The sequence below is a fragment of the Anas acuta genome, chromosome 4, assembly GCF_963932015.1.
Source record: "Anas acuta chromosome 4, bAnaAcu1.1, whole genome shotgun sequence".
In the NCBI taxonomy this organism is placed as follows: domain Eukaryota; kingdom Metazoa; phylum Chordata; class Aves; order Anseriformes; family Anatidae; genus Anas; species Anas acuta.
Window position 1 is genome coordinate 10,891,690 of NC_088982.1, and position 14,162 is coordinate 10,905,851.

The window sequence follows — 14,162 nt, forward strand, 5'->3', positions numbered from 1 at the left end:
CATCAGAGAAGCTGAGATGGAGATGAGAGTTTGCACGCAAGCTGTAGGAACGATCCCAGAACTGCTCAGTCCATGACAACTTCTGTTCACTGGCTTCTACCTCCGCAGCTCTGTAGTTGCACTATAGTCGGTGTTAGGAAATTTCACAGATGAAGTCTTTTACTATTGATGAGGGAGAAGTAGAAAAAAAAATGTATTCCCACACTCTTGTTTGTGCGTTAAGCCATATGCCAGGCACACAAACAATCTCAGCCTAAATTCTCAAAGCTTTTGGGAAATACATGAAACCACAAATCCAGGCTCAGTCAGAGTGAGTGTGTTAGTCAATACGCTTATTTAGAGTTCAGTAATAGCTGGGCTCAGACCATAGACTACAGGCTGTGCATGCACAGAGTGGTCAGTTGCTGCTCTGAAGAGGTACCAGTAGGAAAGAAGACCCAATTCAATGCAGTGCATGGAGCAGTTACTTGTCTATTTTTTCAAAGTAGTATTTGTATTCATTTATGTCCCAGAAAGAAAAGGGGAAAAAAAATCTTGTAACAGTTGTATCAGAACTACATCTACTTTATTTGGAACTGGAAAGTAGGGTTGTAAAGGTCATTTTCTGAGATCTGATAGCTCTTTACTAACGGATAGAATTTTATTACACTCTGCTGAGGATCAGATTAAAGCTATTCTATGGGAGCCTTCTAAATCTTCCATTATTGGCCATATTACCTTCTGCATCACCATAAATGGGTTTAGAAAAGTAACAGGAAGAAAAAAAAAAAAAAAGAAAAGAAAAAAATAAAAAAGGCTGATCTAATTGCAGAAGTAAGCAAGTACAGACTCAATATTCAAGGCAACAATAAAATGCTATGGGCTATTTTTTCAATTTTCAGCCAAAGATTTAAGAAACCTTGTTTAAAAACAGTCTTGCAGAAGGTCACCAATAATTGTGAGATTCTCCCAGGGGAACAAAACATCTGTTGTAAAGAAACAGTTGTCACAAATTCATAGAGTTAGAAAAATACATCTATTTCATACTCAAAACCTCTTTGAACAATAAGGTACTCTTGCAAGAGATGGCATGTAAATAATTTCAACATGTATAAGAAATGTGTCTCCAGGCTGTAACAAACTAAGTGTTGTCATTGAAGTCAAATCGTTCTGTTCGTATATCCTACTCCACAAAAACCATTATGAAACTGACTTTCCTATTGGTTCATATTTTATCTTGCTTCAGCAATCTATATTGGAAATCCTGTCCTATTTATTCCATGTTTATACATCTGGGGTAGACTGACAAACTCTCACAGTAATAGAAACTGGGACCAAATGTTGCTATTGCAACTTATTCTAATTTCTCTTTCAAGTAATCACAGTTACTTGTGCCTTTATATTTCTCACTTCAACATCAGCAGTGTTTATGTATTTAGTCTAAAAGCCTTCATCCATTAGGAAATATTAACGCAAAATACTGTAGTCCATCTCAGTGACAACTTAGGTACAACACTGACTCCCCACATACTTCAAATGAAGCTCAAGGTCCTGATCCCTTTACTTCACAATTGTCAATATCTGAGCTAAGTATATTTATAATTAAGGAAACTCTTAAGCTAATCTGAAATTCATCCTGATCAGGGTAAAACTCTTTTGATTTGATTTAGCTAAAAAACTATAGATCATTGCTTAATCATGTTACTTTTATTGATTGCATGTTCTTCCTGAGGAGAGAATCAGAGAATAACAAGCTATGACTGCACAGACATTTTATTTATTCAGTCACATATTTATTCATTTATTCATTGGAATAGAATAGAATAGAATAGAATAGAATAGAATAGAATAGAATAGAATAGAATAGAATAGAATAGAATAGAATAGAATAGAATAGAATAGAATAGAATAGCCAGTGGTCCACATTTAATCTGATTTATCTGCAATTTGATTCTTGCAATGTTTCAAAGGGATCTGAACACTTTTAGCTTGGTTTCTTCAGAAGGAGTCAAAGTAGTAATTTATAGAGATCCTAAAACTGGCTGTATGTTTTCCAGCTGGTCAGCTGGCTCAAATCCAGGTCACCCCTTCATGTAAAATTATAGCTGTTTTGTGACAAATGTAAAAGGAGTTTGTTGCTCTTAGTCCAGTTCTCAGCAGTTTGCTATTGTAATCACAAAGGCAAAACCTTGTCTGTAGTTGCAAGAAAGAGGAAAGTGATTGATTGGTGTTTGGATTTATTTTTTGGCTTCTTCATATCACTTCTCTGGTTCAGCAGTATCTATCAGCTTACCTTTCCCCCTAAATTGCCCTCCCCCCCCCAAAAAAAAAAAAAAAAAAAAAAGTCTATTTTGGGGAATTTACTATTTTCCATGCTAAACGAAATTTTTCATGTGGTTTCCTTTCATGAGAGCTAATGAATAATGCCTTACTAAGTTTCCTCTTAGATTTACAGTATTGAATACAGGTAATAACAATGTAGAAACTCTCATTAAAAAGTCAGAATTTCTCAGAATTTTCTGGTCTGAAATAATCCCTTTCTTTGCAAGATACTTCCCCATGCTTTTTTACTACAATTATTTGGAAAAGATGGTTTGGCAAAAAGGAATTGTTGGGAGTGGGAAGGCAGGGTTCACAAAGCTAGAGGCTATTTAATTTGACGACCTAACGTAAGTGGTGAGGCACATGAAATATAGTTCTAGTATGATCTCTAATGGGTCTTCTGAATGCTTTAGTAGTAGGAAGGCTGGATGACTTCTTGCATCTTGAGGAATCAAAGAAAACGGAATAAATCTTGTCTTCTATTTTTCTCCTGAAAACTGGCTTGCTCAGAAGTCTTGCCAGTATCAAAATAGCTGCCTGAAGAGTTTATATTGCATAATGTGCACAAATTACTTGACTTATATTAAAGTCACCTGTTGCTATATCATTCTGTGCATAGAAATAAAGAATACCAGCCAGTTTGTGCATAATCTGCTTTCTAACAGATTTACGAGGAGGCTGACAGGTGACTCGTAGTTAGCCACTTCCAGCGCACCTTAAAGCTGTCAGCTGTTTTTCATAGCGCAAACACTTCCAGCTTTCCAAACAGCTCCCAGATGTCTCTGACCTTCCAGAATCAGATGCGTTGTTAACGTGCGCAGATATTTATGAGGATTTTTTTCCTGTTCCTGGTTGTTCGCATGTTGAGATACTTTGCAGATGGCCGATAATGAAGGCTGTTTGCCAAAAAAGCCGACCATTTCAGACAAGCGTCTGCTCTTGTTGTTGCGGATCATTGTGCAGATAAGATCTGTCAGCACAGACACAATTTCTGCACAAAAACGCTTTACAAAGTCAGCCAGGCCCTTTTGCTACTGGCCAGAGTCACACTTCTACCTGCTTGAGATCAGTCTGAGGGACACACCATGTTCAAGCCCTCGACACAGCCTAGAGATGTGATTAAGGCCATAGACTTCGAGAACTTGCCATTACTTGGTGCCCTTTTGTTTTCTTGGATGGTAACAGATCATATTAATGGATCTATATATCCAAATATTAATGCAATCTTCTTTAAATATTTCATAACATGTAGGAAAGAGACCAGCAGGTCACATTTCACAAAATATTTCCCATTGGAGGGAAATTTCATTTGGGACTTTTTCCCTCCAAGTCCTATAAAAATGGAGTCCATCCTTCCCCTTTGACTGCTTCCAGGTTTTATTCAAGTACTAGAAATTTCATCTCACAAAGTTAAAAGAAAGTGGAAGATCTTCAACCAAGGCTGAATTTATCTTGTTTGGCATTAGCTCTGAGTTTTTCCTATGAACTGCATTAGTTTACAGAGGTTAAAAAAAGAAAGGTCCAAGGGATAATTTTATTTTTCTTACTATTCTATCTTAAAATTATAAGAGCCTTAATACCCTGTTTTCTGGCTGAAAATTGACACAAACCAAACATACATTAAAAAAAAAAAAAAAAGAAAAAAAAGTTAGTTTTCTGACAAAGGAGAAACAGAGAGCATGAAATGAAGCCAGGAAAACAAAACCTGCTGGACATTGGACAATGGATTGTGGCTTATCAAGATCAAATAATAATAATCAATGAAATTTAAATTGTCAGCTGAAATGCAATCCAAATTAAACATTGGGAGGCTTAGATACATCATCCTGGGTAATTGGGCACGTTGCCTTTGCCCTGCTGAGACACTGAATTCAGACATCTATAAAAGCACATATTCACAGTCATGAACTATGGTTTCAGTGACGAGACTGAAAACCAGAGAGGAGGCAATCTCCATTTAGACGTCTATCTTGTTGTAGACCACACAGGCTCACTGAGCCTCTCTTTTTTGGTGGTGGTGGTGGTGTTTTTCTTTTTTAATCACACAGAGACAGCATTTGTGATTTGATAGCAGAATATTATTTGCCTGAGTGCTTCATGTCAGTAACCAGTGACAGTAAATGGATGGGGCTGAAGCATAAGGAACATTGAACAACTAATCCAGCATCACAGTATGGAATATATTTGAATTGCAAACCCCCTAATTTTCAAATGAGTTGCAGAAAACATTTTATTTGCACTACAGTTTATTTACCTTAGCCACCTCCTCTTTTGCCTTCATTCTGTCACACAACTCATTCCTGTGGTCTGCATAAAATGCAAACAAAATCCTTTTTTTTTTTTTCCTCCCCCACACATTCAGATCAGTTTATCATTTCCAATTTCAACTCATTATATGAGCTGCTAAGTTATTAGCATGACTCAAAGATCACATCACAATCTATCCTTGGATGCTTATTTATATGCTTATTAATTAGAAGGCCTTAAAAATGTCAGGGATCTTCCAGTCTCACCTGAAGCAATCCATGGAGCATCGCTACAGTTCAAAGGTTTACAGAAAATTAACATGAATCATTAGACAGCCTATAAAACGGCTGGATAAGAGTTATCTGTATCTGCTGATAAAACAATAAAAAATAAATAAAACAAAACAAAACTAGCTCTAGATATAGCTGTCTAACTGCACCCTGAGTTACTGTTAAACTACAAAGAATTTCAGCACCATCCTATTGATCACTACATGTGGTGTAATCTCATTTGATAATACCTCTGCACAAATCACAGAAGGAAATATCTGTCAGACGATGTGTTTTCTGCACTATTGCCAATACTCTGAGCAGGGTGTTTTATCTGACAAGGACCAGTTAGAACAGCTGTTTTTAAGTTCCCAGTATCAGATATTTTAACATCTGCAAGGCACAGAATTCATCTTTCATCTTTGCATTTCCCTGATAAATACCTCTGCAATTCTTTTATTCTTCTGCATATTCATCTCCCTTATTGTTATACATGTATAGACTGTATACATGCATGTGAAATGAATAAAAGTGAATGCATCTTGTATGTTTTATAGTATCTATAACTTGGGGTTAATTAGATTTGTATGCTGTGTTGTCACTCATAAGATCAGTGATACCACAGGCCTTCTACCAGTGGCATACGAAATATTTGTTGGAACAGCAAACTGCGATCAATCACTTGCAGAAATTTGCAGGGATGTTTTAAAATTCACATCAGGAGAATTGCAGCATGGCCCAGACCGCAGTGTTCACTGATGTATTGATCATGTACTTAACTTCTAGCATATGTTTTGCTTCACAGATTTTAGGATCAGGCCCTAGGTTTCTAAGGTACACTCATACTGGAGCCACAGACATACTGTTTATTAAGCATATCCAGCTTCAATGACTGGAACTCTTGGGAACAGATGAGTATTAATTTAATGGATAATTAATCTACCTGTTTTCTTTTTCATTTTTTGAGCTATATTACTTTGTCAATCATTCTTCTGTTTCAAATGAGTCAAGGTGGTGCTTCCCAAGGCTCTTGAGACTGCATGAGGAAAACGAGCAGAGTTATTTTGATTCATTGTTGTAACAGACTGTAAACCTCTCCTCTGTTTTTAGAAACATTTACCATAGCAGCTGAAAAATGATTTTTCAAAATACTATTGCTACAGACATGGGATTAGATTTTGGGTTTAATCCAAAACGCCCTCTGTGCAGTTAAAATCCCCTTTCCTAATCTCTGCACGCACGGATGAAAAGAGTTGAATAGCACATTGACAGGATTTTTTGTTTCTGTTTTGAGGGGATAATTTCAATCCAAACCTACCCTACCTGTGTAGCACATTACATTCCACACAACTTTCTATTTGTTAATCTTGGCAAAAAATAGGTGGGGAATTATCACTGAGAACGGGATGAATCATTTTTGGTACTAACAGCAGAAACACTTCTGCTATACAGTGTTTTTTAACCAGTAAGGCTTAACTTCATGCAGTTCTTTCCTATTTTGTGTAACTTTAAAAACTGGACCTGAAGCAGATTCTCAGAATGGTGTAATTTTATCCTAAGACCTTTATTAGAGTGAAACTCCATTTGTTCCTTATTATTAATATATACCTGCCATTAAAATCCTGATAAATTGTATACAGTGTCAAAATATGACTATTATGGTTTTCTTTTCCTTGATTGTATAAGCAAGACCAAATATTGATAAGATTTCTTTACCTACTTCTCACACATAGTGTGGGATTAAGTTAATCATATACTTATTAACAAGTTTTTGTGCATTATAATAACTACCCATACAAAAAACAAAAATGCCTCCTCTCTTCCTATCTTCAATCTATGTTCTCTGTGAGCTCTGTACTGTAAAGTACTGTAATTTCTGTCTGAGCTACTGCTCTGGTTTTGGGAGACAAATACATATATTGAAATGTTTCGGTGTGATTGGAATTGTCAAGATGAACTGGTGGGAAATCTTAACTCCAGGAAAGATGTTTACATTCTGACATTTTCTCCCTGGAATCAGGACACAGACCAGTGCTATGGTGTCAGAAATTACCACACACATATAAATTTTGTTTTATGGTCAGTCTCTAGCAAATATAGTACCCATGAGCCACACATGATGAATCACATAATCTATAAGGTATTCATGACATACCACCTACATCTTCTGGAGAACCTGGACCTCAAATACCATAGGAATAGGTTTGCATAAAGACACAGACAGATAAATAAATCTCTATATCATCCAGCTATTCCTAATCCCAGGCAGAGCCTACTGACACTTCACTTCCTCTTCTTCTTCTTCACCCATGTTAACAGAGGAAAGAGGTCATTGTGTAGTTGTTTTTTTTTTTTTGCTTTCTTTTGCTCAGAGACTTCTTCCTTTCTTTTTCTTCTGTAAAACAAACAAACAAAAACAAACAAAATAAAACAAACAAAAAACCAGGACCACAGAGACTTGATTTCACAGAGGGTGCATCTATGACTCATAAATCCATGCTTGCACATACAAAATTTAAATGCATCAACATAAAAATCTTTTCTGTTCAAAACCTAGGATTAAACAGCAAAACTCCTTGCTGTCTGTTCATTGACCTGAGCAAGATGATAACTGTAGAAAATTTTTACCTTACAGAAGAGGAATGGCAGTGTCATTAAAGGGGAAACAGAGTTTTCTTGGAAAATGCTATATTTTATACCCTTTTATCATCTGCAGAAGCACGTTCTTGAACACAGTCAGATGGAGATGGATAAGGAACCTCTTTTATATGAGCAAGCTGGGAGAGATAATTTCTGCCCAGATGTTGTAATTAATAGCAATTGCTGCAAACCCCCACAACCATTACAATTACCTATTGGCATCAGGCAAAGGTATGCCTCACCTGCAGCAGCCCACAGAATTATGGTAATCTACCCAAAATCCAAGGAGGGTTTTGCTAGTTGATGGGATGATTTTCAGGTGTCCTTTAGAGATCCATTGTGCCTTAATTTCAGAGCCTGACCCCATGCCATTGGGGTTGACAGCATTAGCAATTAACTCTACTGGGTCAAATTTCCTCAGTACTATGCAAAATAAATGTGTTATGAAAATATGTCCCAATGAAAAAAAACTCTACTCTTAGACAAGGTTCACTTTTCTGTTCCAATTTTATTTAATTACCTATCCTGTTTTGGAATATGGTTGTTCAAAAAGTATGTTTTGTAAATATTGTCCCAAGTTAAAGTAAATTCATAATGCCTATCAGTGCAAAACGAGTACAGATTCCATTTTTTAATATTCAACACATATTAAATTGTTTCAGTGGTACAACTAATTTGTAGAAAACCTTGTTGTATTTTAAAGGGCTGGTGGTGATTTACAGGAGTTAGGCAGGTTGCTTTCAGAGGCTGCTCTTTTTCGATTTGCCAGGATTTACTCATGTCTTTCTTTTTTCTGCAGCTGCTGTTGCAGATGTGAGGCCAAAAAAAAAAAAAAAGAAGAAGAAAAAAAAAGAAAGAGCTCCCTCAGCTCCCTCATACCATGCTAGATTTCTGTTTGTGGTTGTTTAGCCTCATACCAATAACACTAATGGTACTGGTCTGCAAGAAATCAGAGAACTTTTACTTAAAAAAATCTCACTAGCATTTAGATAATTTGTTAAAAAACAAACAAACAAACAAAAAGCAAAAACAGCAAAAACGTAGACCATATGTACATACATTCTGATGAAAGAAAACGTGGAAAAATGGTATACATTTATCACTGTACCTCTCATCACTTTCTCACACTCTGCCCACTGATTTCTTCTCTTCATATAACATCTGACAACCCAAACCACTGAGAAGCTGTAAAGGGCTTTTCAAAATATCAGAACTCCCTTGACCGACCACAACATTTTTCCTGCTTTCCCCTGAATATGGGATTTCATTGTAAGATTTATAGGCCAGAATGGCAATATTTTAGTACACCAGAATGGCAATATTTAATCCCAGAGGAGTAATGTAATTCAAATGTTGAAATCTTTCTGTAGAGGCACAGCTGGCAGTTTATGCCCCTAATGTAAGCAATAGCAGATTTTTCAGGGGAATATACAGCTTGCAGGAGGTGACCTGCACAACTTGCAATGGGAAACAGCACTGGTGTCTGATCACAAAGACTACCAACATAATGCACTTTCAAGCTCAGATATTTTTATGTACATAAAAAAGGTATTTGGGAGTATTTTTTGTGGTTTCAATCTATATTTCCTATGTTCCTTACATCTGGACTTACAGATGGGAAAGAAACTGCTTGAGAAGTAACATGGCTAGAAAGATGAATGTAATCAATGCATTTCAGACTCTGATCAGATAACTTGTCAGATAACATTTTGTGTAAGGCAGAAATCATTTTGTTACCTTCAATTAAAAAAGGTATCCAATGCTGTTGCGAATATACCTTCTAGACTATACCATGAAACATCTCTTATTACTACACTCAGAGTTCATTTTTCCGATTGCCCCACAACTTTATGAATTACTTCTCCTGGACTTGAGACAATATTCAGATTTTTTTTTTTTACTTATTTGAAAGTATACTGGTAACCAGAGGCAAAACCTTCGTTACAGCCTGCTGTAAGATCAGTGGGTTGAAACTAACCTCACCAACCTTGAGCTTTGTATGACCCAGACATGTACATCAATTCTAGTCACCCGAGGCCCTCTTTACAGGAAGGAGGCTTGTAGTAAATAGTTTTAGGATACAATTTTTGGATCTGTTTTACACTTTCTGAAAAGATGAAACTACCATTTCTTTATCTTGATGCTAAAGGACATCTAGACAGGTAGCTCAGATGAAAAACTGTCAGCCAGTCTACCTGACATCAACCCTGATGTGGGTTTCTGCCTGCCCAGGAGAGCAGACAAGTTGGCATTGCTGCCGTATCAGTGCATATCTTCAAGACCAAGCTAGAAAATCATCTTTGAAGACATTAGCACTGTATTCTCCAGCTTCATTGTCTCTGCCATTTAGGATCTTACTGAGAAGATGTTGAATGCTTCTTATTTTCTTGTTATGCATTGGGTTAGTTGTCAGGGTTTGATTTTGTTTTATTTTTCCCAAGCTGTATCTGGGATTTCAAGCAGCAAACCATCATGCCCGACTATTTATAGCTATGGAGGTAGATCTTTTCATAGTGGAGCACAACTTCAGATGGATGCAATCGAGAAGTCGTTGAACTTCGCAGCTGTGCAGCTGCGTCACCAAACCCCTCATGCTGCCCAATTATTTTCCTTGGCGACTGCTCCCTTTAAGAACTTGTTTTTTCCTGACTATGCCTCAGTTGGCTGTTTGTGAAGGCTGGCTGGTGTTTGTTGAAGAAAGAAAGAGTGAGCAGTTACTTCTGTTATTCTCCAGGGACCCTTACAGGGAAAATGCTGTTTAATATTGACATATTCTCACAGTCTCCAGAGGAGCCCTTTGATAGAGAGGGAGGGGAAGAGGAAAGAGGATTGGGGGAGACCTGCTTTGTCTGACCTTTCTCTCCAGAGGATAAAAATCAAAAGAGAAAAAATAAATATCTTTTTCTCCCTCTCTCTTTCTTTTTTGTTTGTTTTGTTTTTTTGCTGAGCACTTTTTGGTAGAAAAATGCAATATAGCATTGCCCTGCGTACTTGCCAAAAGATAGAGATTTGGACCGGCCAACAATCTTTTCTAAACAGCTCTGCTTTAACTGCTGGTGGTTCTGCTTCTTTCAGCCTAGGTTTACACTCCATGGCATAGCCAATACAGTTTTCTGCTGCACAACCCCACCAAGCTGTGTCTGCTGATCTAAGCACTGGGAAGGTCTGGATAAAAGACCAAATCTACTATTTGTGGAACACCAAAGTTGCAAAAATAATCTGCTACTGTGGGAAGAGGGATGGGAACGAACACAGACCTGGATGTTTGTTTCCCCAGGCACCTTCAGTTAAATGAAGATTACAGGAACCCAAGTAAATAAAGGGAATAAAATAAAATAAACATGCTGCTACATCCCCTTTTCCTTCCCTGTTTTGGTCTTCTTCCCACTTCAAAGTAATCCTCAGACTTTAGCCCTAGATGTGGGTACAGGGAGCATACCCATACTATCCATAACACCACCTCTGGGATAAACTCTCAGTCTCACATGTCTTTGAACACCATTTCCTGGCTAGCAGTGCCTGAACAGAGACAGCATCATCTTTTATATCCTGTAGTGTCTTCAGTTTATATATATAAAAAAATAAAAAATCACCAAACCACTACCCTAGACTATGTTACAGACCTGAAATGCTCAGCAAAGCACTCCAGACTTCAGAGCTTATGAAGAAATAAATAAATAAATCCTATTTATTCTGAATTTCTGGTAAACCAACAAACCCCCAAGAAAGAAACAAGCAGTCAAAACAAAATTAAAAGAGTGTAAGATGACTATCTGGGATATATAGTGCTACAGAATAGCTGCTGCAAAACCAGTGGAGAAAATAAACACAGCAGCTGCTGTAGAGGGCAAAATGCAAAAGTGCAGAACAGCTACGGTGGAAGAAGCCATGCAGAAGAGCTTTGCAGAGAGAAGCCAGTTCAGGAGCAGTCAAAAAAGATACATAGAAAGGAGGGACTGCTGGCTGTCTGTGGTTGTGTAGAACAAACACAGAACAGCAAGCAAGGGACAGGCTCTGCAGAAGAGCTGCCATGCACTGATTTTCCTTTGTGACCACTGAAGCTCCTCAGTAGCTCATATTTCTGCAACCTTTTCAAGATTTTTCAGATCCCCAGAGGCCAAAATTCCTGGAGCTGCAGCAGGTACAACTGCATTGTGGTGTATAGCTACAGACTGCAGATCACCTTGCCTGCCTTTTAACTGCAGCCAGCTGCAACTCATGCACCTCATTTCATGTCAGTTCCTTCACAGAGCTACAGAATCCTCTGTAAGCAAAAGGCACTCCCTTGTTTTTCATTGCTTGCAAATAGAAAAAGCCTGTCTCTCCATTGACGTCATATTTTTGAACTGATATCAGAAGTACAAGTGCAACGGGGCACTTGCATAGTGGAGGAGAAAATAGGCAGAAAACGTCAGCCACAGGAGCTGTTGCTGAGGATGGGGCTTAGGAAAAGTGAGAAGGTGTGTGCCCCACTGACTGCAGTCTCTCTCTCTATCACCCGTTCCTCTCAGGAAGAATTGTGCATGTTTAGGGATGTTACCTCTCCCTTGAACCAAACTGCTATGAGGTTACCGAGATGATAATAAGATGCCAACCCTGCAGAGAGAGATCTTCAAATACCTAGTTGAGGCAGCTGTACAGTAGTCTTGGCCCAGTGTCATGCCTATATAATTATATAAAAGATTTTTTGTCTTTGGACTTTTGTCAGGGACTATTTTTTTTCTTATTTCATGCTCTTTCCTCTTCTTGTTGTCTACTTCATGCATACTTTGTAACAGCCACCATTGCCATTTACTAACGCTGTTTTATGCATGATACCATCCCATTCCTGCCTTCTAATGTACACTGAACCTGGAAAGTTGTCTTTAACTTCCTCAGTCCCACAGCAGCCACAGGTAAGCAGGGTGGGTGAGAGGGAGCTTGAAGTCAGGGGTTAGCCTGCTACAGTGCTGTGCTTTGTAGGCCTTGCTGGGCTGCAGCATAGAAACTTCCCAAAACGCTCGTGTCCTTCAGATTGCCTTTCAGCAAGGCTTTTGATACTGTCTCCCATGACATCCTGCTAGCAAAACTGAGAAAGTGTGGGATAGATGCGTGGACAGTAAGGCAGGTTGAGAACTGGCTGACTGGCCAAGCTCAGAGGGTGGTGATCAGTGGTACATAGTCTGGCTGGAGATCAGTGACTAGCGGTGTTCCCCAGGGGTCGGTGCTGGGTCCGGTCTTGTTCAACATCTTCATCGACGACCTTGATGAGGGAATAGTGTTCACCCTCAGCAAGTACACTGATGACACAAAGCTGGGAGGAGTGGCCGACATGCCAGAAGGCTGTGCTGCCATTCAGCAAGACCTGGACAGGCTAGAGAGCTGGGCAGGAAGAAACAAAATGAGATTGAATAAGAGCAAATGTAGAGTCCTGCACCTGGGAGGGAATAACTGCATGTATCAGTACAGGCTGGGGGATGACCTGCTGGAGAGGAGCGCTGAGGAGAAGGACCTGGGGGTCCTGGTGGATGACAGGTTGGTCATGAGCCAGCAGTGTGCCCTTGTGGCCAAGAGGGCTAATGGGATCCTGGTGTGCATAAAAAAGAGCGTGGCCAGCAGGTCAAGGGAGGTGATCCTCCCCCTCTACTCTGCCCTGGTCAGGCCTCACCTGGAGTACCGTGTCCAGTTCTGGGCTCCCCGGTACAAAAAAGGACAGGGAAGAGTCCAGCAGAGGACCACAGAAATGGTACAGGGCCTGGAACATCTCCCCATGAGGAAAGGCTATGAAACCTGTGTCTGTTTAGTCTTGAGAAAAGAAGAGTGAAAGGGGATCTTATCAATGTTTATAAATACCTGAAATGTGGGAGACAGAGGGAGTTGGCCTACCTCTTTTCAGTGATCTGTGGGGATAGGACAAGGGGCAATGGCCACAAAATGGAGCAGAGGAACCAACATTCAAAAGAACTTCTTCACGGTGAGGGTGACGGAGCACTGGAACAGGCTGCCCAGGGAGGTTGTGGAGTCTCCTTCTCTGGAGATATTCAAGGCCCATCTGGATACCTACCTTGGCAACCTGCTCTAGGGAACCTGCTTTGGCAGGGGGGTTGGACCCAGCGATATCTGGACGTCCCTTCCAACCCCTACAATTCTGTTATTCTGTGATTACTGATCTCTCTACTTCCTTACTTTTGCTCATTGGGCCTTGCAGAAACAATGAATTGGCTTTAGAAATCTTTGTGGTAATAAAAGGCTTGTTGGACAAATTAACACCAAAATTTTCATCTTTCTAGTTAAAACTTGACTAGGAAAAGCTGTAGCTGACAGTTTCTTTGAAACATTGAGCTCAGGCTTCTGTAACTTATTTAACTTTTTTTTTTTTTTTTTTTTAAACGAGAGACAGGCGGTAATTGCATACTGCAGAAAAGTTGCCTGAACATTTCTTTTTGTAAAGAGACACCAACTGCCATTTTTTACTCCAAAGGTCTTAGCCCAGAAACAAAGAAAGATAATAAGGCTGTATTATAGATCCAGCGTTAACTGCTGCCATCAGTAGATGCTGACTCTGTCTTATGACAGAGCAATTCAGGGAACAAGTGGCAATTAATAAAATAGGCTCTCATATCTCAGCAGTAAAGGGTCACACAACAGCTGAAGTGACACAGACACTATTGTGTCCAAAGGAAATGACTTTTTTTTTTTTCTCCTTAAGAGAACCACATCTGACAC

The 14,162-nt window shown here is 39.0% G+C and overlaps 1 long non-coding RNA gene across 1 annotated transcript; it reads right to left on the reverse strand.

Annotated features, from left to right (window-relative positions):
* Positions 1–6,130: 6,130 nt before the first annotated feature.
* LOC137855198 (uncharacterized) lies at positions 6,131–7,576 on the reverse strand. Its single transcript, XR_011095585.1, has 2 exons — positions 7,446–7,576; positions 6,131–7,212 (listed from the first exon to the last, which is right to left on the reverse strand). It is a non-coding gene; the product is annotated as an uncharacterized lncRNA (long non-coding RNA).
* Between the last annotated feature and the right edge of the window lie 6,586 nt (positions 7,577–14,162).